Here is a 26,763-nt window from a genome sequence, read left to right on the forward strand (position 1 = left end):
TGATCACGTGCATAAATAAACCCCGGATATCGTTACTATTTAGCCAACATTTATTTCACATTTTATATGTGTCAGGTACCTAGCTAGGTGCTTTCGCGTTTGTCATATGACTTTAGCCCTGAAACAACTCTAGAGGCAAGATATTCCAATGAAAATATCAAGGTTCAGGTTCAGAGGGGTTAAGTAACTTGTGAAAGGTAGCACAGCTTACAAACAATAAGCCTCCAGTGAAAGAAAGGAAGAAAAGAAAGTGACAAGTAGATTGCAGGGATATGTTGGCAAGTTTGTTCTGAGTGGAGTTCTTGGTGAAGAGTAAGGAAAATGCCCTCAGAGTTAATGTGGTCCTGCACACCTCCCTAGAATAGACCTCAAATAGTGCTTCCTAGGCTATGGAAGAAGAGTCATAGCCACTTCTTTCTTTCTAATAGAACTCTAGTTTTGTCCAAGTGGCAACATGTCTAGCCCCAAGGGAAGAGTCATAGTTGATCTAAGCCGATCATGGTCATCTCCTTCCCCTTTGCCAGTGATTGATTTACTTGTGGGCATCTGATCTGGCATGAGATGAAAAAAAAGATCATGGGTGCTTCTGGGAAAGCCCTTCTCTCTGATAAGAAAGAGGTCCATAAAGAGAGGGTCCTTTCCCATAACCAACCCTCCTTCCTTCCTGCTTAGGCTGATGTATAATAATATGAAAATGTGATACTTTATACTTAGATAACCATCTTATGACCATGAGGAGAAATGTAGCCTTACACTGAATATGGCAAAACTAAACACAGAAAGACAGGATCCTTGTTGAATTTGTTAAAAAAACAAATGGAGTCAGGCACAGTGGCTCATGCCTGTAATCCCAGCACTTTGGGAGGCTGAAGCAGGTGGATTGCTTGTGCCCAGGAGTTTAAGACCAGCCTAGGCAACATGGTGAAGCCCTGTCTCTATCAAAAAAAAAAAAAAAAAAATTAGCTGAGTGTGGTGGTACATACTTGTGGTCCCAGCTACTCAGGAGGCTGAAGTGGGAGGATCACTTGAGCCCAGGAGGCGAGATTGCAGTGAGCCATGACCATACCACTGCACTCCAGACTGGGTGGCAGAGGGAGACCCTGTCTCAAAAAACAAACCAAAAAATCATCTGGGACCATGGGACATCTGTCTCTAGACTTCTCCAAATGTGGGATAATGTAGCATCTTGATAATGTGGCCTACTATACATCAACTATTCTGTTGCCTGCAGGCAAAAGCACTGCACATATACAAGAGGCTCCCCTTGGTGAGAGACTAAGCATTCCCACACAAATGTCTCTGTCCCAGACCGACGACTTGTCTAGAATTGCTTTCTATCTGGTCTTCTCAAGGTCTTCTCCTTAGGGCTCCCTTTGTCCACAATTAGCTCAGTCTAGCACTGGCAACAAATCAGGGAAGAGTCTTCATTATTCTACAAGAGACAGTTTGTTTGCTCTTCTACATTACTTTCATCTTTGCAAAACTCAGCTCACCTCCTCATGGTAGCCTGCCTCATTTATTAGGACTTAGCTGTGGTAGGCAGAATAACGGGACCCCCAAAGATGTCCATATCCTGATCCCTAGAACCTGTGAAGGTGCTACCTTATGTGGTAAAAGAGACTGTGCAGATGTAATTGAGGTTAATGGCCCTGAGATCGAGAGATTATGGTGGGTTTTCTGGGTGGGTACACTCAAATCACATGAGTTCTTAAAAGTGGAGAATGCTTCTATACTGTGATCAGAGAGAGAGGGGGCTACAGAAGGAGATCAGAGAGATGTGACATTGCTGGCTTTGAAGGTGGAATATGGGCAGCCTCTGGAAGTGGAAAAAGGCAGAGAAAACAGATTATCCTCTAGAGCCTCCAGAAAGAAACACAACCATGCCAACATCTTGATTTTAGCCCAGAGAGACCTGTGTCGGATTTCTGACATACAGAAACCTGATTCCTGATAACTATAATATGTTTGCAGTGTTTTAGCCACTAGGTTTGTGGTAATTTGCTGTAACAGCAATAGGGAACTAACATATTGGCCATAAAGTTCCTGGCACTACATTTTCCACTAAGGTATGTAGTATACTAGGTGAGGATATGGGTAGATCCAGAAAGATGTGTGTGCAAATCCTGGCTCTGTTTCCATGTGACCTTGAGCAACCCACTTCAATTCTCTGGATCTCAGTTATATCATCCAGAAAGCAGAGATGAATAAGAATGTTTCTCTTGGCCGGGCGCGGTGGCTCAAGCCTGTAATCCCAGCACTTTGAGAGGCTGAGACGGGCGGATCATGAGGTCAGGAGATCGAGACCATCCTGGCTAACCCCGTGAAACCCCGTCTCTGCTAAAAAATATAAAAAACTAGCCGGGCGAGGTGACGGGCGCCTGCAGTCCCAGCTACTCGGGAGGCTGAGGCAGGAGAATGGCGTAAACCTGGGAGGCGGAGCTTGCAGTGAGCTGAGATCCGGCCACTGCACTCCAGCCTGGGTGATAGAGCAAGACTCCGTCTCAAAAAAAAAAAAAAAGAATGTTTCTCTTTTACAGGTTTGTTGTGATATTTGAATGAGGCTCTTCAAGTAACACACTTAGCATGTGGCTGGCAAATAACAGTCACTAGATAAATGGTAGCCATTATAATATTTACTGGAAGAGAGGGATTGAGGACCTTGTACATTCCTCTGTGGTGAGGAATACATTTAAAGCAGGCATGCTTCACATTTAGTTTGGAGTTCAGAGACCGTGTGATGTAACGGGAAATATTGTAGACTGCAAAACACGACTCCCTGGGTTTGAATCCAGAGAGCTGTGTGACCTTGGCACATGCTTCAGCATGTTCGGGTATCTTTCCCCAGAAGCAGACCCTGAAATAACCATTTGAGGGCAGGTAGATCTTTCTGAGGTGATTTCAGGAAATATGTGTAGGGAATGGAAAAGTCAGATGGAAAGGGAAGTGGCCGAGAAGTGTATGTTTCCAAGCAAGTTACCACTGTGGGAGCTGAAGTATAAGCCCTCCAGGGAAATTGGGGACACATGATAATTCACATGCCTCTGAATTATCACACTCAAAGGGTGAGGGAGCTGGGGTCATTATATGCCAACTCCCATCTGTCATTAGTTGAGGGTCACTTCCAGGGGACAGTAATTCCCCAGCAGGTCCTGCCTGCCACACAAGGGTGGAGAAAGCCCTCAGGCAAAGCTATGGTGGCAGTGGAAAGTTGGGCCGGCATGTGCTGAAGTGGTGAGGGCTGAAGGGATATGGAGAGGAGCCCTCAGTATTGCTATTTTAAACATGAGAAAATTTAGTTTTACATGGTCCCATAGTTTCTCAAAATGAGACAATGATAGTATCTGCTTCGTAGAATTATCGGGAGAGGTATGTAAGTGAACAAGGCCAAGGGCTTCCATCAGAGTTTGGCATAGGACAAGTAAGCACCATTTAAGTGCTAGTTATCATCATCTGAAGATTTTTGCTGTTCTGTGATGTAAAAGTTTGTTTGTTCCCACTACCCCCCTCCACAATGTTTAGTTAAGCTGTTCAAACTCACAAATACTTTGGGGAGATGGGGGCTTGTGGAGCAAAAGGAAGGGGCTAACATTCACCCTTGGTCCAATAACACAAACTCTCAATGATGGGCTTGCACAATATCTGGAGGCCTTCGGGCTTTTGGGGGCATGGATTTGGGAATTGGAACCCAGCTCTTAACACTCTCTCAAAGGGCATGAGGCCACAGATGCTGTCTGGGTTGTGCACTGAATGGCAAGCCTCTGAAGGTAGAAATGGTGTGCTCCTGGCTGGATTGACCCGGTTTCTTCCCCGGCACATTGTAGACACTCAGTGATTGGCTATTGAGTAGATAAGCATGAAAACAGCTTAGAAAACCAGAAAGGGAATGCTTCCACCTAAAATCATAGGTGATTGATGTCATCCTTATGTGCAGCCCTCCTCACAACCTCTTGTTTCCTTGGCCACTTGGCCACTTGGCCACCAGGACACAGGAAGTAACCTGCACCTGACCCCCTGATGTTGGCAATGGGACGAGCTTTCCACTCTCGGAGGCATCTTGTAGAATACAAAGGACTCGCTGTGGTATTTATACCAACACACACATTTTAAATAGGCCCTCACTTCTTCCTGAAAGGAAGCCAAAGACTCTGTTGGAACTGAAAACATTCATATTTATGTATCACCAGTTATTGAGGGAACACAAAGTGTTCAGCAAATATGATCTCTTTAGTGCTCATGACAGCCCTGAGGGAAGAAGTTGGCAAGAATTTCCACCCTCCTTGGAGAGGTGAGAGTATGGAGGCCCAGAAGGCCAGGGAACACACACCAGAACCACTCAGCAGGTGCTCCAGGGAGCTGGGGCAATGGCAAGAAATGGGAGGCTCAAGAGAAGCGTCACAATGCTGTGGCCTCCACAATCACTGCAGTGTCTGGGGGATGAGCAGAAACCTGGAAATATCTCCCATGTCTCTCATGATGGGGTCTGATAGATGCCTGATGGTACTAACAATGAAATGCCATTCAGGCATTCAAACAGATCCATGTTCTAGAATGTAGAAAGACATTCTAAGGCATTTAGATAAAAATGCAAGTTTGCAAGAGTATATATAATATAGTCACTCATTACTATTAAGTAAATGTAATATGAAGGGGAAAATCTAAAAGAATGTATACCAAATTATATATGAAATATATATGTCTTTGTGTGTTAGTATTTTCAAAGAAAAGGCCTAAAAGAATGGGTACCAAATTATACTGAAATATATATTTATTTATTTATATTTTCAAGGAAAGTTCTAGAAGAATGTGTAACAATGGTTATCCCAATAGTTGGATTAAATATACTTTTCTTAATCACACATTTGTTAATTTCCAATGTGCATTTTTTTGTAGTCAGATTAAAACTTTCTAAAAACCAGAGAAAGGGAAATTCATTGTCACTTAGAAAGTATTAAAAATAGAAAACTATTAAAACATGCTCAGAGTGTTTTTCTTTCATTAAAAGAGAACACCAGGAGTGTTTTCCTTGATGTAAAGAATTTGGAAAAGTCCCACCAGACTTTCTATTTAGTTCCTACTCCAGAGTGAAATTTGGATCAGATATTCTATTTTGTAAACATATGGTCCTATGTCTGCAAAGCCCGAATATAGAATGAAATATTTCTGCTTTTTTCCTTGATGTTTTTAAACATGAGCTAGACCTGACTATTTAGCATTTTTACCTGAAAAACTTTAGTAGAAGGAAAACCAACCCCACCCTGACAAGGGATTTAAAATGTCAACTACTCAACATTTTCGTGAGCTACTGAGAAATAGATGTAAATTTTGTTATATATTAAATTTCAAAAACTCAGACCACTGTGCTTTACAATGTGAATGTACTTAATACGACTGAACTGTACATGTAAAAATGGTTAGGATGGTAAATTTTATGTTGTGTGCTTTTTACCACAGTAAAAATTGCCAAAAAACAAAAAAACCAAAGCAACCCTAAACTTAGATCCTTTAAGTCTAAGGTAGAGTACAGTGTAGGAAAAGAAAGGGTGGGATCCAGAAGAGCTGGATTCAGGTTTCAGGTGTGGTTCTTACAGCACCTGGCCTTGGACAGGTTGCATTCACTTGTTCTGTTCCTCTCACCTTTCTGAGTAGCTATCACTTGCCAGGCATAGCAGAAGGCACTGAGATACAGCGGCCCACGAAATGGGTGTGTCCCATTTCGTGGTCACTGCCCTGGTGTAGTGACCTAACTTCTCTTAACCACAAGTGCCCCCCAGAAAATAAGAAATAAGGCTGGGCTCAGTGGCTCATGTTTATAATCTCAGCACTTTGGGAAGCTAGAGGCAAGAGGATTGCTTGAGGCCAGGAGTTCAAGGCCAGCCTGGCCAACATAGTGAGCCCCTATCTCTGTTTTATATAAAAAAAAAAAAAAAGTATTCCAAAAATTAAAAGAAGTTTTTAAAAAAGCAAATGGAAACTAATAATACTTACGCCGTCCATGCTTCATGAGAGGGAAAGAATTTGCTACCAAGGCTACAGCTTGACTACATGTATTAAAAAAAAAAAAATCAGCTTCATCCCCTGGGAGACAGATCAATGGATCAAAATCTGAATTTAGACTCACTTTCTGGTCAGGAGCAGGGCCTGTCAGCAGCATTTTGTACCTTTGGCTTCTCATGCCCTCTTACCAATGGGGCTGGACAAATGAAGGGCACATTTGTGACCTGTGGTGAATTCACAGAGGCGGGACATTGGATAGTTACCGCAGGAATGTGGCCGGTGTGAGGGAGCTGCCCAGTGGCAGGCACAGTGGCGAGTGTTTATTGTCTGCCCTTTGAGGCTGTAGTGATAACACTGATGATGGTGATGTTGGCTGTGCCAGGCACTGTTCGCAGTGCTTTGCATTTACTTACTTAATGCTCATGACGACCCCGTGATAGAACTGCTTTTATTATTCTGTTATTACAAATGAGGAGACTGAGGAGCAGAGAGAATTAGCTAGCTAGAAAGTGGTAGAGTTGAGGTTCAAACACAGGCAATTCAAATGTAGACCCTGGCTGGGCATGGTGGCTCCCACTTGTAATTCTAGCATTTTGGGAAGCTGAGGCAGGCAGATCACTTGAGCCCAGGCAAAAACCCCATCTCTACAAAAAATACAAAAAATTAGCCAAGCCTGGTGATGCGCACCTGTGGTCCCAGCTACTCAGGAGGCTGAGGTGGGAGGATCACCTGAGCCTGGAGAGGTCCAGGCTGCAATGAGCCATGGTTGCACCACTGTACTCCAGCCTGGGTGACAGAGTGAGACCTTTCACATTTTATGGATAAGGAAACAGAAACTCAGAGAGGGACTTGCCTAGGGCTCCGTGTAGAGAGCTAGGTTTGGTTTTTTTGGGACTCCAAAGCCTGTAAAACATGACACTCTCTTGTAATGCCCCAGGCAGTGAAAATCTCCAGGACAATGAGGTACACCCTCAGGCTGGTAGCTGATGGGCAGAGCCACTGTCAAAGCCCCATTCTGCATCCTGACTCCCCAGGCTAAAAACAGGGCCTGGGGAAGGGTAATGCTTGCTTGGCTTTCTGCCCACGGCAGATGAGACCATTTCACCACCATCTGTGAGTGGCCTCACTCCTAGTCCCTGAGCCTTAATAATTACCTGGATATTCATTCATTCATTCAACAAATATTTATTGAACTCTTTGCCAGGTACCGTTCTAGGTGCTGGGGATTAAATAGTGAGCCAAATAGTCAACAATGATTTTGTGCTTGTGTTCCAGGGTTTAAGCTCTTGCCTTCTTCCTTCTTACCCCATCCTTTTCTGCACCTCATTTCTTTCTGTAAATAGAGTCCGTTTTTGACCTTTAGGTATTGACATGGTCCATCTGCAGGACTCTGCTAGCCTAAATGGTGTGCATGTGCAAATGAAAGTGCCCCCCCAGTGTGCATGCAGCCTCACAGGCCCCCAGCTTGGAGAGTAGAGAGTGGGCTGGATTTCAGCCCCCATGCACCCTCCAACCTAGGTGTCTTTGGATAGAACACAGTTTATGTTATGGCATGTAGCAGGTTGCTCTCTGAGCCCTTCCAGAGATTAGAGATGTGCTCTTGACACCCAAGCCCAGTGTCTTCAAGTCCCACCTGCTTCCATGTCCCACCTGCTTAGCCAGGTCCCCCATTCGCTTCAATCCCCATAAGCTGGGCCCTGCAGACCTCCAGTTCTTTATCCATGGCCCACTGCTGGGCTGGTCAGACACACCTTGTCCACCTCTCTGGACTCCTTTCCTCTTCTCCTCCTCTTGTCTGCCAGCTGTGGGACAGCTCTCTCCCACTTTGTAGCTCTCCCCCACCCTCAGGCCAGGATTCAGCCATCCCTGCATGTGCTTTTCATGTTCACATCCAGGAGCCATTGTGACAATGGGGCCGTTTGAAGGGTGCCCCAAACCCTCACCTTGGTTCACAGAAAGGCACTGAAGTTCTGCTCAAGAGCTGGAGGGTATAAAACACAAAACTGTCAGGATGTCCTTCCTGATTCCATTCTGACATGAGACAGAGATGCCATGTCATGACTAGGAGGTTATTTAGAAGTAGCACTCAAAATATACAACAGATATTATATATTACATAATTTTTCACAGAGAAAGTTGTGGTTTTAAAAAATCTAATACTTCCTATTTAATTCATGATTGAATAATTCACCTGCTCAACCCCTACAAGTCCTAAGACCACATCTTCCAAGAAGCTTTCTCAGATTGCCTCCTGTCTACCTCCCCTGCCTGACAGCCAGAGAACGATTAGGTACCCTCCTCTGCGATCCTCCAAGAGCACCCAAACTTGTCCGCCATGACACTCATCACATTGAATTGTGATTGACTGTTTGCTTCTGTACTGCCCCAAGTAGACTGTAAGTTCTGTGAGAATCTGTACTAGACCCAGCTCACCTTTATATTCTCTGCACCTGACATAGAACCTAGCACCTAGCAGGAACTCAGTAACTGTTTGTGAAATAAATAAAAGGTATTTGTATGGGGAAAAAAATTGGCATCAATGCCAAGCTGGAGTTTTCCCCAATAATGGACATCCTGTTCTCTGCTGGGAAGAGTGAGGGAAATGAGAAACTGTGGCTGCTCTCAGATCCCCCAGACAAACATCCATAAATAAATCAGATGTTTTTGCTATACCATATAGCAATTCCATCCATCCATCCATTCATTCATTTGTTCATTCATTCATGCATTCATTTGTAGTAGCCATTTATTGAACATGCTTATGTGTCTCATGACTGGAGATTCTGCAGTGAAAAAGATAATCAAAGACCCTGCCTTCTTGGAGCTTATCTTCCAGTGAGAGTGAAAGAGTAGACAGACAATACCTTCTCTAGTTGGTAATTTATATGACCATGAAACGTCATAGCTTAATTGGCGTTCACTGGCCCCAGCTACTTTGCAGAATAGTATAATGATTAACTTGTCAAGCAGTGGAGACAGACAGGTTGGAAGTATGTTCCTAAACTGTTACTTACTAGTTAATTTATCTTTGGGCAAGCAACTTGACTTCTCCAAGCCTCCGTTCCCTCGAGCGATAACAATAACAACAGCACCTACTTCCCGGTACCTATATGCCTGGCTGAGAGGAAGGACAGTAGAGGTTGGCAATAACGATTCCTCACCACTTAGGTGGTTTGGGAAGGGATTCAATGCTCTCTAGGCATCAATACATATGCACTTTACTAACATTAAGGTATTGTTTTGATTTTTTACTTTCACTGACGTGTTGCAGGGTGTAACTGGCTTAATTTAGTCCTCTCGTTTGTACAGTATTTGCATGTGATCTTTGAGCTCAGCCTTAGCTCCCAGATCCCCTGCAGCAGGTAGAGACACTGTCCACAAGCTTCAAGCAGGAACACAGAGCAGGCAGCGGTGGGGACTCCAGCGTGAAGGATCCGGCTTGGGTTCTGGCCATTGACTCTACCATGGAAGTCCTGGAGCTAATTTCCCCTTATTCTTGAACTTGAAACAGCTAGGATAAATAAAGCAGATTTTTATCAACTACACTGTAAACAAAAGGCACAGATGGCAGGGGAAGATTGACTGACAACAGCAAAGTCCTCAGGGTGTTGTTTAACCCTCCTTGGAGGGGGAGGTGCTAAAGACAGGGCCCCCTGCTTTGTTTTGTTCTTTGCATTTATGAATTCCAGGAACTCCTTTCGTTGAAGTCTATAGCTTCCATCAACAGGATATTAGTTGGTGAATTCTATCTGAAGCTACAGAGGAAAAAACTTTCAATTAGGATCTGAATAGGTCAAGGGGGTGATTGACTGTCCAGAGGATAGGAAGCAGGAACAGAAACCGGAGTTAAATGAATCGAGGGGAATACAAGAGTCCTTGTTGATTCTGGAATAATGGAAATAACAGAGGCAAAAATAAGAAAGAATGATGAGGCAAATTTAATAAAGATGTTACCAAGAGATCCTAGATTCACTTTATTATTATACCTTCTCTTTATTACTCTCTCCTACAAAGCGCACAGGAACACACATACTTCATACGGACATACAAACTTCACATGGACACACATACTTTAAAGTACACACAAGCACACCTGCCTCATGACTAAAATCTAAATCAACTTTCACAGATTTCATATTTAACCACGATCCAGTGTTATCCTAAAGCCATGGCCACTATTGTTTGTTCCAGAGGAGGTCACCTGACCCAAACAAAGCCAATCATATTTCTAAATCCTGACCCTAAACTTCAACCATAGTGGAATGGTCAGAGTTTTTCCCCAGGAGTTTACAAGCAGAACTAAGAGCGCGAGTCATGTGCCTGCTGCAAGGCCAGAGTATTTGAGGGCATAAACCAAAATTTAAAATTGGGAAGGTAGAAGAGAGGTAGACCTTAGTAGAAATGAGTTCTAAGATGAAAATAACTGAACTGAATGCTGAGAATGGGATAAACTGGATCCTTGGGGCTATCTAAAAATGGGTGGATCAATAAAATCAAATTTTTCAAAGGGCTTGTTTTCTGTTAACTCACGTGTGTGTTAGAGAAAGGATGGTACACCGCAGAGCAGTGGTTCCCAAAGTGTGGCCCTGGGACCTGGCTGGTGGTGGGGAGAGGCACCAAAACATTTTCTGGGGATCTGCAGAGGCAGAGCTATTTATATAATAATCCTAAGGTACCATTTGCCTTTTTCAGTCTCATTTTCTTATGAGCATAAAGTGAAGTTTTCCAGAGACTATACAACATGCAGTGTTGAACAGACTGAATGAAGAAGCAAATATGAGAATCCTGACCAGCTTCTATCAAGCCAGGCATGAAAGAGATTCGCAAAAAATGTAAAGCAACATGACTCTTCTAGTTCCATTATTTTAGTTTTTGAAAATAGCAATTTTTATGAAATTTGTATTAATATAAACAAATGCTATGTTTATTGTTGCTATTCCTAAATAATAAATGCGTTTTTTCACTTTGAATTTCTAAAGTAGTAAATGCTCATAGACACACACATACCAACACAAGCTGTTTTGTGTCCTGTTATTTTTCAGAGTGTGAAGGATCCTGAGACCAAAAACTTTGAGAACCGCTACATCACAGGGTTTGAAAAGTGTGACATTTTCTTCCAGTGTTAGAAACAGTGTGGAATATACCTAAATTCTTTAAAAGGGAAGCAGCAGCTATGGGGAAAAGGGTTTATATCTGAGGCTATGATACAAGCCCAGATCCCATCACCTTCATGCAAGTAAAAGATTGGGCGTTGGACCACAGAAGATGGTCTTGGGGAAAGCCCGGTTTACTGTAGTTGCTGTGGAGTAGGAGACAACGCTGCATCAGAAGGCTGCCTAATGGCCTCCTTCTGCTTGGCCATGTCCTTTCATGCATGGGGAAAGATGCCCTGCTGAGTGCAGAAGCTGAGGAGGAGTCTCTCTCCTCCAGGCCCTGGGGGATGCCTTCCCTGGGAGAGACAAATTTCAGGCTCCAGAAAATTGACCAGTAACCTAATGGCATTGGCCATCATTGGAAATCAGAGCCACTTGGTGTTAAAGAAATAAGAGCTCTGGTGTGCCTTGCCTGTTTGCAGGGGAGCTCTTCCACCTGTGGAGACATGCAACAAGTTGACTTCTTGGGTCATGCAGAAACCACGTGCCTAATGCTACAGGGACAGGTTGAGCTCACAGCGAATTTCCCAGGCCCGAGTCTGGTGCTGGCTAGGTGGCTGTGTCCTTTGCACACAGAAATGTGATCCCAGTCTAGCTAGGGGCCTCTGCTTCTAGCTTAGTGGGTCAGAAGCTCCTAAGCTTCTTCGGTCCTTTGCCAGTGGGTCTTGCCCCTGGCCCTTCCAAGGTAAGCCTCTGTTCGAAAAATAAAACAAGTGTCTAATCAAGATCTCAGAATACCCCTTAAGAGACAATAAAAGGAATCAGCAGCCTTGGCTTTTCATTTCACATAATGGTAACAAACGAATCACTTTAATGATCCAGAAAAACAAAATGAGGGTGTTTTTTAGGCATTGTGCATCTTTGCTTATGGATTAGCCAATCCAGGAAATAATCAGAGGGAGCTGGGGGATGGATTCAGGGCAGGTCATTTTTGTTAGTGAAGTAATTTTTTGCTGTATTTATATTTCATGTTCTCAAAAGAATTTGTTAGGTTGTAAAAATACACAACAAAATAATTAAAACTGAGGAAGTCAACCAGATTGCTTTTCAAACAACCCGAACCCTCAGATTTACTGAAAATAAAGAACAAAGGAAAACTTGGGAGTTTCCAATGGAGGAAGACATTTAGCTCAAACAACAATTACTAACATCTCTGTGGAACTATGAACTCGAATCAGGAGACTCTGGTTAAAATGGAAAGGAGAGCTAATTTCCAGTACATGAACAGATGTACACATGTGACTCTAGATTTCTGTTGAAGGCTTCATAGTATATTCTGGTAAAAAAAAAAAAAAAAAAAAAAAAAGAAAAAGGAAAAGAAAGAAAGAAAAGAAAAATACCCCCAAATACTTTAACCCTTAATTTTCAATTAAAATAACATATCTCAAATAAATAAACAAGCCATCAGGCCAAGGGATTAATACTGTTAGAAAAGAAGAAAAATTTGGAGTAAGGTCAGTATGCACACCATTTGTAGATGGAAAGCCATATTTTTCACCTTGATCTTTCTAGCATCCAGCACAAGGAAAATAACATGATAAGGCAAATATTTCCTGAGGTTCATTAGATAAAATCAGTCCATCAGTCAGTCTTTGGTGTCACATAGGCAAGCCTCAAGGCAAGGAGGTTCAGCTGTGTAATTTGACTTTTCTTCCTGAATTGATTGGAAGTCCCTTGTTCCGGACTACACAGAGGTGACTTTAACAACTTAGCAAAGTTAGTAACATATAAAAATAATCATCTAGCCAACTAATGATCATCGCATTTGGTTATATGGTTTTTTCCCCCGTCTTTCTCCCCGGTAATATTGTAACTTTATTTATTTATTCATTTGAGACAGAATCTCTTCCTGTTGCTCAAGCTGGAGTGCAGTGGCACAATCACTGTTCACTGCAGCCTCAAACTCCTGGGCTCAAGTGATCCTCCTGCCTCAGCCTCCAAAGCAGCTGGGACTATGGATGCGCACTACCATGCCTGGCTAATTTTTTATTTTTTTATTTTTATTGTCTGTACAGACAATAAAATTATGTTCCCAATATGTTCCTCATTATGTTCCCAAGGCTGGTCTCAAACTCCTGTGCTCAAGCGATCATCCTGCCTTACCTCCCAAAGTGGTGCCCAGCCTTAATCCTGACGTTTAAATGGAATCTGGCAAATAGGAAAACCCTGTGGGGAAAGGGGCAGAAAAACTGATTCAAATAACAGGTGTTATTGGAACTACTGAGAATTTTAGAACCAGGAAAATTTGAGTTATAGTTCTGGCTGTGGCTTATTGGCCAGGCCATCCTGGGCAAACTATTGAACCCCACTGAGCCTTTGCTTGGTCATCTGTAAAATGATGGCTATAATAGTATTTACCTCATAAGGCTGCTAAGAGGATTAAATAAAATAATGCGTGTAAAATATTTAGGAGAGTGCCTTGTCTATAATAAGCACTCAATAAATACCAGATTACGATACAAAGAACTCTCACTATACAGACTCATAAATCCTGATCACAATTCTGTCAGTTAAGAGGACATTTATTATTACCTTATTCTGTGGACTGAGAAAGAGATATAATTTGCCTAACACACACAACACCATCTGGTAAAGAGAAGGGTTACCTATAATATATAATCTAAATATACACATATAATAACATATAATCTAAAGGAATGAGCTACTCTGAAGGTCCTGCAATTCTACCATTAGAGATTAATTTCTTTGTATTAATATTTCTTTAAAAATATGAATAATAACTCAAGAGTGGTAGCATATTGAGTGTATGGTTTTACTGGGGGGAGGTGCTTATCACAGTACATAACACACAACCAGAATATAGAAACCTCATTTTGCTTCATTGTATTTATTTTTACAATTAACTTCTATTAATGACAAAGGATACACTGGTTGCTCACGTACAATGGTAATATGTAATTAAAAAAATAAATGTACTCGAGATTTAGAGTTGGTTGACATAAATAAGAACATAAGTTTAAAAAATTCAGTTGGCGAATGAATAATGCAATGTCTGAATACCTGCAGTTTGAAAACTGCAGCTCTGTGGGGTGAAACATACGCTTGGTCTTGTCTCATGAGGCGTTCTTTGCTGTGGCATCTGCTTAAGTTTTTAGTGTCTTTCTTCAACATTTCCTGTACTCTAGTCACATAGGAATACTTGCTGTTTCCTCTTTTGGGTTTTTTTGTTTTTGTTTTTGTTTTTTTTGTCTCTATATAAGCCGGTTTCACTAATTGGAACGCTTTCTTTTCTCACCTCCTTGACAAATAAGTTTCTGCAAGTCCACTCTGCAAAGACTTTCCAGACACCGTGGCAGCAGCCGCCCTCAGCCTTTCTCACCACATCAAGCAGGGTGGATTGCTGGTCTATGGGCCTGTAGCACCTTGAGCTGCTGCCTCGGAGAACATCTCCACCAGAGGATGACTTCTTCTGGGGACTCTGCTCTGAGCGTGCTGATAAATAATGTATAGTCTCATTTGGCAACTGCATGGTTTTATAAATATTTATATCATCACACTTGTAATTATGTTGTTCAAGTCTTCTGTATCTTTTCCAATTTGTGTACCAGTGTAATCTACTAGTGCATAAAAATCTACAACTATTATTATGAATTTGTAAATTTCTCCTTATAATTTGACTTGTTTTAATGTTGGTGTTTCCACACATATTGTTTTGTTGCCTACAAGTTCACAATCGTAGCATCTTTTTGGTTGGTTACGACCATGTCCAGGTCATCTCTGTATCCAACAGTTAGCTAGATGTGGAGTCAAGGGCAGAATTTGATAAGAGTTCGCTCTTTACAAGAGATTCAGAGGGCCTTGTGTTCACAGAAAAAAGAGAGCATTTTTTGCTGGCAGCAGGACTCTGTGCCCTTTAAATATTGTAGACCAGAGACCATTCAGCTTTCCAAGGGCCCATGGCAAGGAGGAACCTGTAAAGAAAAAAAGTATTGACTCCCCAATAAATAACAAAAAACTGTAAAACCAAAATTAATAAAAATATATTAACTGTCTTCAATAATAGCTAAATTTAATATTCATCAAATTTTACTGTATTTGAAAATAATCTATGATATAGAATAGATTTTCTGGCCGGGTGTGGTGGCTCACACCTATAATCTCAGCACTTTGGAAGACAGAGGCAGGCGGATCACCTGAGGTCAGGAGCTCGATATCAGCCTGGCTAACATGGTGAAACCCATTTCTACTAAATATACAAAATTAGCTGGGCATGGTGGCGCATGCCCGTAATCCCAGCTACTGGAGAAGCTGAGGCAGGAGAATCGCTTGAACCCAGGAGGCAGAGATTGCAGTGAGCCGGGATCATGCCATTGCACTCCAGCCTAGGCAACAGAGTGAGACTCCGTTTAAAAAAAAAAAAAATTGATTTTCTTACCCAAATTTCCAAGGATAAACAAAATAATTCACCAAAAATTATAGCCAATTGTAAACTAAATTTTAGTTTGCTAATAATATATAATTTGATGAGCAAAGTTATATTTAAAGTTTTTATAGCAGAAATGTCATACTTAATGTGCATCTTAATATCTCTGATGTGAAGGAAGGTGTAAAAGTACATGAGACTACAAGCATCTTAAAATGACCCAGGTTAAAGGGATCTTAGGGACAGATTGAAAGAGATGGCATTTGAGCTGGGCCCTAAAAATATGAGTAAATCTTTGACCAAAGCAAATGGAGAGGAAGAGGACATTTTGCACAGAGATAAGAGCAACAGTGCAGAGGCTGAAATGCACACGGAGGTTCAGAGGATGAAGAGGAATTTGCTTGGGAAGAGGGAATGGGAGCTGAAACACTCCAACCCTGAAAGGCCTTGAATGCCTCGGCTGAAGGTTGGAATATTACTTTCTGAAATATGAGGAACAAAGAACAGCTCCACAGTCTGAAAACGCCTCCTTGGGTCACCTATCACTAGAAACATGCTCAAAGGCTTCTCTTTCCTAAATGAATTTGTTTTCATTTCAGCCTGGGCCATCTGGCTTCCAAGGCATACAGTATGAGAAATCAAGAGGCCAAGAGGCCAGAATAAGCAACTGTCCCCTCTCACCCCTGCACGTCCATCCATTAACACACAATTAATCCCCTGGCTTTCTCAAAGCTTGGGCCTCCTGCCTCTTTCACCCCTCGGCAATTAAATCCCTGCCAGTGAAAAGGCCAGAGAGGACAGGTGTGTTTCACACTTGGTTTCACTTTCCTGCAAGGTGCCAGACGGGCAGCCCCAAAAACCACAGACTTCTTTGTTCATGTAACGGCATCGGTTTCCAGCCAGACAGTCTCTCTGCCTGCTGGTAGCCTCAGGTGTGGCCAGGAAGAAAAGGGGGCTTCATTGCTTCTGCTAATTCCTCTACTCCAAGGCTTGACATATTGAGACAAGCTCCTCCTGGGAAGGCAGCATCTGAGGGCACTGCTTTGCTGTGGGAACCCATCCATTCATTCATTCAGTCAACACCATTCCTTGAGCCTGGAAAAGCCAGCTAGTCTGCTACTACATGGGAGATTCAGTGTAGATGAGAAATGGCCCTTGACTCTTCAGAGATTACAGGCTAGTTGGGGGGGTGCTTACAGAGTTTTATATAATGTAGGAAGCATAGCAAGAAAGACATTTATTTGCAGCTTATTTATATACTAATTGATACATAGAGTTAAAAACATATATAGTGCTTATTAAATAGCACTACAAGAGTGACAGGTACTGTTTCAAACCCTGAACAAATATTTAGTCATTTAATCCTTATGAAAACCCTAGCTAGGTATTACCATATCCCTATTTTATAAATGTGGAAACAGAGGTATTAAAAGCTAAAGTATAATAACTTGTCCAAGTTCACCCAACTAGTAAATCAAGGAACCAGGATTTGAAGCTGGACAGTTCCACTCCAATCTTGATCAATCTTCTATGCCACAGAGAATACTTTGCTGTTTCACCCCGAAAAGGGATTTCAAAAGTAAAAGTGTCATGCCAGTTGATAATAACAACAGCAAGAACAGTAACTGTCATCTACTGAGCACTTACTCTATGCCAGGTTTTGTGCTAAAGAATTTACACAGGTTATGTCATTTTATTCTCATGATAATTCTGTGAGGAACTATCGTGATCAACCCATTTTTACAGATCAGGAGAGTGAGGTTTGTAACAGAACTACTAGGTGAAAGATCGGGCAACTTGACTCTAGAATTGAAAGCCTTCACCAGCATGCAGGCCTGTGAGACACATTTGAAGGCAGAAGCTGCTAGGCGCCCCTTAAACGTCACAGTATAGGAAGGGTATGTCTCTATTTTCTTGATGGCCTACCAGTCAATGAACTCAAGCTCCAGATCTCCCCCCAGTTCACTCCCTGAAGTGAAAGTAATACAGGTTCCAAGGATTTCTGGAGCTTGACTAGAAAAGGGTTCATGGCCATGAATGCTGTGGGGCCCAGGCTTCAGATAGCCCCCAGTGTCCCTTAGCCCAACCTCAAATGGTCATCATTCACCAAAAGTAAACTAAAGGCCCACATCATGGCTGTCTTGGCTGCAGGGGTGAGTACAGCCGTAGAGTAGAGCGTTCCTGGCTCTGACCAAGGTGCAGCTGCATCTCAGGGAGGGGAAGCCTTTCTCTAGTTGTCTGCCTTGGAAGGGGCACCATTTTCTAATTCATACAAACACTCTGGGTGTGCCAGCCACTTGGCTGGGCGCAGGCACACCTTTGACTAGAAGATCAGGATATGACCTAAAGCTGCGCTAGAGAGTTGAGATAAGAAATCATGTTTCCTGACAACTTCTCTGGCCTCATTTGACCTCCTTCACCAAGACAGTGAATTCCAGTTTCATTACCATGCTTGGGTTTCATGATTCATGTGGCAGAAGAGCAATGTCCCAAACAGAAGAATGGCTAAGCCCTGAAAAAGGAGGCTTCATCGGGAGTGACCCTCGGCAGATACCTGAGGCAGAAGAACCCGTGGGAAGGAAGAAAGAAAGGCCGCCAAATCAGGTGGGAAGGATTACCTGGCAGATGTAAAAGGAACAACGTTCTAGGGCCTGACAATTGAGTCTTCCTAAGAGACTGTGTGGTTGTGAGTCAAGCACCCCCGACAGCCGCCGCACCAAAAGAAAGACTGTAAAAACAGCAAAGTATAGTAGAGTAATAACAATTCTCAACCCTCTCAGACCCAAAGTTTGTTTTTAATACAAATATTACATAACTCCTTTACTGTCCTGAAGTGAAATACATGGCTAATATAACCACCCTCACATATAATTTTCAGAAAATCAGTATAGTAACCTAACTGTAATGTTACGCTGGTGCAGAAGGAATGGCAGTTCTTGCCATTACTTTTGCAGCAACCTAATGTAATAGAAATAAATACAAGGAAAGGAGTTTATAATAAAGTAATATGTGTTTCTGTCCACAGATACTTAGGCACGACCATGCAGAGACTCCATGAGAGACCCACATGCTTAAGTCAGAATCTATGGGAACACATATGCACGAATGCAGACCGGCACAGCTGAGTTGTGTTCGCAGCTCAAATACTGTGAGGAGCATAGTCATCACTGACCTGATTTTCCAAAATAATGAATAACTCTTGTTAAGATTGCCACATGATCAAAGCACAATCTTCCCTTGCTTTCCATGGATCTTACCTTCTCAGAGCAATTAACATATAGTATAGTAAAATGATGCAAAAAGTGCTCTGTATTTACAAGTATAACCAAGTTACTCAGTTACTCTCTGAATTCATAAGTAGAAAAAGATTTTTCACCTCCTTGCATGTCTGAGTGTGATTTGTGTGATGTTCTATTCACTGACAGTAGTGCTTCCGCCATCATTAAAAATGAAAGACACCCCACACCTGAATGCTTCCCGGGGCTGGAATTACCCTTGTAGCAAAACAATAGTGTAGGGTTTACTGTTGTAAGCAAATAAAACTTACAAGAGCTCTATCTGCATATATTCATTAATTCACTCAACGAACATTTACAAAATACTTAAGGTGAGCAAGGAAGTCATTCATTTATTTAACAAATATTTATTGGGTATATGCTAAGAGCTAGACGTCAAGATATACAAGACTTGGTCCTTCCTCTCAAAGGCCTTATGTTCTGATATTCAAGATAAGTTCCAAATATAAAAATAACATTAAGATAATAAATTACTGTAGGAAATAAAAAGTGACAAAAAGCATAAGATAGGCCAGGAACGCCTGTAATCCCAGCACTTTGGGAGGCCGAGGCAGGCAGATCACCTGAGATCAGGAGTTTGAGACCAGCCTGACTAACATGGTGAAACCCCATCTCTACTAAATACAGAAAAATAATCTGGATGTGGTGGCACATGCCTGTAATCCCAACTATTTGTGAGGTTGAGGCAGGAGAATCACTTCAACCGGGGAGGCGGAGGTTGCAGTGAGCTGAGATGGCACCATTGCACTCTAGCCTGGGCAACAAGAGCAAAACCCATCCCAAAAAAAAAAAAAAAAAGCATAAGATGAATAGACAAAAAGTGTTTGATTTCTACTCTGGATTGTACTACATGGAGAACAGTGGAGATCCTAGTTTACAGTGGTTGGGATTCCCAACTCTCCCACCATGTCATAAGGTCCAGGATTTCTAGTGCTTTATTACATACACAACACCCACACAATGCACACATGTGCACCTACTCAGACATCTTTTACACACTCAGGGCTTCTACAGTCTCTGCCTGGGAGAAGTTAAAAAAAACCTTTGGGCTGTAGAGGTGGGACCTAGCTGCCCCTAGAGGGGACAGAAAAGCAGAGACACCACTAGAAGATGACTGAGGATAGAAGAAAATGTTCTGGTCCCCTCCCTTGCACTTTGGGAGATTCAGGACAGAAGGATGGTAAGGGAGGAGTGTGGATTAACAGCAGAAGAAAAAAGCGTTCCACTCCCCTAAGAAGCCTGTTCAAGTTCTTTTCTTTTTGTCACACGATATTCAGAACAATATCTTAATATTTTGTTAATACTTCTTTTTCATGTGTCTGGCTCCTCTTACCAAATTATGGGGCATTTGGGGTAGAGACTCTGTTTTTTCATTATTTTTGTCCCCAAATCTGGTCGAGAACCTGGAATAAGCACAAGAGGTATGCACTCTACAGATTTTTGTTGAATTGGATAGAAGGAAGGAAGGGAAATAGGGAGGGAGGGAAATAGGGAGGGAGGAAGGAAGCAAGATCAAATAATTTTCTCTGTAACCTCTGTCTCAGGGCCCCCAGGTCTTCTGAGAAAAAGAGAGTTACCCTCAGGAACGTTAGACTGAGGAGCTCAGAGTCGAGAAGAAAGGAAAGGATGATAGGTAGATAGATAGATAGATAGATAGATAGATAGATAGATAGATAGATAGATAGATAGATAGATAGATAGATAGAGAGGTGATAGCCCATTTACTTGCTATTATTTGAGATTCTTTGAAGAGTGAGCAAAGCCTTTCATTTTGCCATTAGAAGTAAAAAAGATTAACATGCAAATTCCTGAGAGAAACACACATTGACAAGATAGAGTTTGGGGCACAGTATAAATGATAATAGTGGATTCTTTCTCATTTTGGAAGGGAAATAAGGTAGAAAGTTATCAGACAGCCCATTTGGTGGGAGAGGATGTTTCTGAAGAGGCAAACATTCTCAAAAAGGAGACCCAGGTCCCCAGAGCCACACTGTGGCAGGTGCACCCTTATCTGTGCACACAGGTTCTGGCCGCCAGCAGGACAGCTGTGCGATGCCACCTGAATAGCCCCTGCGCCATGCTCACCTCCACAGGCCTCTGCTCCCAGCAGATAATAGAATGGTCACGAGATATTTTTAAGCAGTTGCTTAAAAAGACAGCATTGCATGACCACGACCCTGGGGCGGCTGCATAAACCCAAGCCTGTAGGAATCTTGAGATAAGCTTTCCATTTTACTGAGCACTGCTCAAGCGCTTCCTAGAATATTGTGTTTGAGCCCTGTAATTAAAGAGGAAAGAGGAGGTCTGGGAGAGGTTCCGAGAAGATTTGTGAGGATATTAAAAGGTTGGAAACAATAAAGCTTGTGGGAGAAAAAAGGTTAAAAGAACTGGGATTGTTTAGACTGAAGGACAGAAGGTCAAGGAGCAGAGTAACAATAATCTTCAAATACACTCATTATAGCATCAGGGAATACAGCTAATTCCTCCCTGATAAAATAGTCATTTGGAGCCCGGGTGCACTTGCTGTATGGACTTGTTAGCAAATGAGACAGAATTCAGCTCAATGACGGAGCTGAGAGCTCAGGCGGTCACAGTCTGCCTGATTGTCCTAGATCTTGGTCATGGCCCCTGTGCAGGAGCCATAGAGGCCCAGGGTAGGCAGGAAGGCTGGTAGGAGATACAATTCTTTCTAGACAGTGTAAACTCTCAGTGATATTAGTGAAAGCCTTCGCATGAGTCTGAGAAATCTCCCTGACCAGGTTTATTTATCTATTAAACAAAAGTTTATTATTTTTCCCATTGTAAAAGTAATGCGCACTCTATCGGGAAACCAGTTGCTTTCTAAATAAAAGCAAATCCAGATCTTCGGAGAGTTGCCAATGAAGGCAGAATTCTACAAGGGTGGATGGGGGAGGAGAGGGGAAGAGGGGAAGGGGAGAGAGTGATGGGTGGTTAAGACATTATAATGAGACTTTAGTAAGGTTTTAGGATTATTTGAAAACTTGCTTTACAACACAATCCAGGTTTACACACAGCATAGTTGCCTAATCTTCAGCCTGAGCCCCCTGCAGAGACGCCCTCCTGCCTGGATCCCACTGTACCCACGGGGAAGACAGAAGCCTTCCAGTTCCTGTAATAGAGTCAAGGCTTCATCCTGCTAAGTGAGCAGCAAATGGACAAGCTCAAGATGGGAGTCAGCCAAGGACCCCTTCCCATGTCTCTTTCTCAATACTCCTGCCATTTCCAACCTTAGAGAACCTGGAATCAAGTCTATTAATGAAGCAGACAAGCATCAAAACTACTTGAGGGAGCCAAACTTCCTCAGTCCACCATTCAAAGGCGTTCATACTAGTGTATTTCCTCATAGTATATATTTTTTCCTATGTTTCTACTTTGTTTTAAATTCTTAAACTGATGACATATACAGGATTTTGCAACTTTTTTCACCTGTTTTAGTTAAGTTAAACTAATCAAAGTGGTACATGTAGTATGAAAGCCTTTTTTTTTTAAATAAATGTGCACACATATGCATACTTACATTAAAAAGACTGGGAGGAATCAACTCAAAACACAACTACGGTTATCTCTAGGTGTGGGATTACAAATTATTTTATTTTTGATGTTGTTATTATTTGTATTCTCCACAATTAATATGTTTTACATTTGTAAAAAGAAAATACACATACATTGTTGCACAATTACAACATAAAAATTTCTCTTATTATTATGAACTCTGATCACACCATTTCTTTAGTTTTGTTTTGAGACAGGGTCTTACTCTGTCACCCAGGCTGCAGCACAGTGGCGCAATCACAGTTCACTGCAGCCTCAACATCCTGTGCTCCAGCCATACTCCAGCCTTAGCCTGCCGAGCAGCTGGGACTATAGGCATGTGCCACTTTGCCTAGTTAATATTTTTCTTTTTTCCTTTGTAGAGATGGGGTCTCACTATGTTGCCCAGGCTAATCTTGAACTCCTGGGCTCAAGCAATCCTCCTGACTCGGCCTCCCAAAGTGCTAGGATTACAGGCATGAGCTACCATGCCTATCTCTGACCACACCATTTCTAATAGCCATGTGGTCTAGGGTGTGATTGATACTTCATTTAATTATTCCTTCCCCCATTGTTGAAGTTAGGCTGTCTCAAATGAAAGGACATATTCTCAACAGGATCAATCTAACTCAGTAGCAATTTAAGATACATTCTCAGAAGGGAAGCTATTAAGTTAAATGACATGAATGTTGCTAAACCTTCCTGCAAATTGCTGACAGTCTGTTCTCTCTGATGACAAACATGCTGTGGTTTTCATACCCTTTTCTTTAGCTCTTATATGTGTTTCTCTCTCTTTTTCTTCTGGCTGGATTCAGGCTCATGTGCTTTCATTGTCCCTGCCTTCTGGTATTGATCACTGTCGTCCTTCCTGTCCCATTTCTCTCCCTACTTCCCTTGAGGAAGCCTTAAGACCCCCAGTGTTACGGGTTTTCGCTGGGCATGCTTTCTTCCGGCTCCTGCCAATGAGATGACACTATTATTAATTTACAAACCTCCATTTCCGTCGCCTTGAAATTTAGGACACAAGAAAGCAGTAAGCATGCCAAAGTGCCAGGACCGTAACATCTGCCCTGAGGGGTTGTCATAAACAATAAATGCTTACACTGCTGATACTGTGAATAGCCTTAACGAAATTAATAAACCTAAGGTCTAAACATACTTTTGATGGTACTTCTTTGATGTCTTGAACACAGCATAGTATTTTCCATGCCTATCTAGATAGGCAGCCATAAAAGATGGTAGGTTATTTTTAAGTTTATCTGATGCATGTGACTTACAGACTGCTGATAGACTATTATAGATGTAAAGCCTCTTACTATCTGCCTTCACTCATTGTCTGAAGACATCAGGCAAACCATTCTGATGTGAACCTACATGTGAGGACCTTGACTCAAGCAGAGGTTCCCACTACTGAAAGTTCATGATCTGGTCCAGAAGTTCCTGGCTTTTTGGAGTTATGCTATCGTTCATTCTACATAATAAACACCATTCTGTGCATTTCCCATCTTCAACTCACAACCTATTTGTGGCTTTATTGGTCACATTCATAGAATTTCAGAGCTATCAAGTATCTTTTTCTAAAAAACTGAGGTGAAATTTACACAACATAAAATTAACCATCTTCAAATGTACACTTCAGTAACATTTAATATGTTCACATTGCTGTGTAAGCACCATCTGATATGGTTTGGCTCTGTGTCCCCACCCAGATCTCATATAGAATTGTAATTCTCAATTTTGCCAATTTTAGAGGTGGGGCCTAGTGGGAGGTGATTTGATCATGGGGGTGGGTTCTAATGGTTTAGCACCAGCCCCCTAGTGCTGTCTCATGATTGAGTTTTCATGAGATCTGGTTGTTTAAAAGTGTGTAGCACTTCCCCCTTCACTCTCTCTTCCTCCTGCTCCAGCCATGTAGTGTATCAACCCTGGTATCTAAGTCAAACATTATTCTTTGTAGGTGTCATACATGCTTATCTTTTTTGTAATGAATCTTGTGCAAATGCAAGTTAAGTTGTCCTCAAGAACATTCTCATATCTAGAATACATGAAACTAAACAAAAGATATTGGAGCAAATACGGAGTCCCTTGACAAGGGGAAATGCATAAGATCTAGAACCTTCCGAGTGGACACTTTTTGGGCCCCCAACACAGTCCTCTTGGTGCACTCCAGCCATTGCTGTAGCAAGCTCCTGCTCACAGGTGTAACCTGACAGCACTTTGCCTTGGCTGTCCTGGGTACCCCTGTTTTCTGCCCTGGGACATCTAGTGTAAAGAAGACCTATAAGTATGCACTTGGTAGTATGGATACCTGGATTCCACAAGCCTGGAAGTACAAGAGAACTAATACCCCAAGGGGCAACAATTCACCAAAGGCCGGGAAGCAGAACTGATGGATCAAGGCTTCCTTTTCTACCCCTTGAGTGAACAGATCTGAGTCCTCTTCTATACGGCTCTTCAGAGGGTCTCAGTGGAACTCAGGTCCAGCTGCCCATGGCAGTGTTCCGCTTCCTAATGCTGAACACTAATCTTTGTGTTGCCTCCCCTCTTTCACTGTGACACTATTTCCTGTCTCCACTCTTGTTTCCTGGGGTCATTTTTCAAAATAAACTCTCTGAATGAAAGCCCATATCTCAGGCTTTATGTTACGGTGGAAATCCAGGCTAAGACATGCCTAAATGTAGGCACTATTATTATCCCCATTTTACATCCCCATTTTAACAATTAGGAAACAGAGGTCCAGAGACTTTAGGAAGCTTCTCTTGGGCACACAGCTGGCAAATGACAAAGCAGAGAATCATGCCCATCTGATTTCAGAGCCCAAGTGACTCACGTCACACTCTACTCTCTCCACTTAGACTTTTTATTTATGTCCCTCTCATTGTCTCACTATCCCAGGAGAAGCCAAGTATGTGCAAACTTCTCTCAAAGGCTTCTCACTGTGCCCAGCTCCCCAGCCTCATCTACCTTTTGCAAGATGTAATTCCCAACTACCAGAGGACCAAACTCAAATGCCTCCGGCAGTTGACTTTCTGGTAATATTTATAACAGCTAACATTTATTAAGCTCTTTTTAAGTATGAAGCCCTGTCATAAGTCTTTTACATGTATCAGCTCACTTAATTCTCACTACAACCCTATGAGGTAGGCACTGCTATTATCTGACCCTACCTGTGAGGGAACTGAGGCATATGGAAGTTAAGCAATAGCCAAAGACACACACTCTGAAGGAGTAGAGTCATCCTTCTAAGCCAGATAGTGTGACTTCTGAGCCAATGCTCTTAAGCTATTGTTCCCAGGAGAATGCAGATGAGTAAAGCTGGCTGACTAAAGCACAATAGGCAATGACAGGTATTGCAGCAAATTCGGGAACACAAACTACTAAGAGTGGGGTAGGGATGAGGAAGCAATAAACTCCTTAGCTGCCACTTATGGTTGCCTAAAAGCGATTTCAGTCTTCTGATTTTTCAAAGAATCCCAAAATCCTGATTTTATATAAAGCCTTCTAATTTGTTTAAGACTGTTGGCTAATTCATATTTAAATTACTCTGGACAAACCAAACATAATAGTTCTATTCATCAAATTTTAGCCCTCTGCATAACAGTTTGCAAAATCTATTTAGCTATTCGGTAAGTTCCATCTTTTTACAAAGTATAGTTATTATTGTCACAAAGGACTCCCATCATAGTCTATAACTTGTGAGAAAGATAAGATTCATCAGGAAGAGTGGTATAATGGGATTGCTTTAATTGTCATAAACCACCTGGAGCAATTGTTTCTAAAATAACCAGCCAACTGGATATTGCATTTTGATGGAATATTAGGTCATGGAGATTGATGCTGGCTTATGAACCCATAAGTTCTTAGTAATGGAATGAAGATGAAGTATTCTGCACTGTTATAAATCTAGTCTTTACATTGTGTAGCTGGACAAAACATTGTGTATTTGAGAATATAACATTCCATTCCATTCTGATTGGAAAAAAGTAACATATAATGTTCATTTTAGAAAATGTGAAAAACACAAAAAAGGTGAAAAACACAATAATCATTCTGAACCCTCCTGTTCAGAGATAATATCAACAGTCGAGTGTGGTTCCTTTGAGCCTTTTTTTTCAGTCGTAGAATAATTTTTTATAGATGGGTCTCATCTCAAAGTAATGTGAGGTTTTTAAAGAATTTGATTATAGTATGAATATAGACTCAAATTGAAGAAGTTCAAGTCTGCCTGGTTCAAAGCCATTTAAAGCGATTTTCATGTTTTCAGATTAGTATAGTATATGCATTTTTTTAATTGCTTGAAGTGGCATTTTTTCCCTTTCTCCTCGCTTCCAGTTTTCTAACATTGCTTTTTAGCATTAAACTAAATTTTTCATATACATTTTTA

The sequence above is a fragment of the Macaca nemestrina genome, chromosome 3 (genome assembly GCF_043159975.1).
Source record: "Macaca nemestrina isolate mMacNem1 chromosome 3, mMacNem.hap1, whole genome shotgun sequence".
Lineage (NCBI taxonomy): Eukaryota > Metazoa > Chordata > Mammalia > Primates > Cercopithecidae > Macaca > Macaca nemestrina.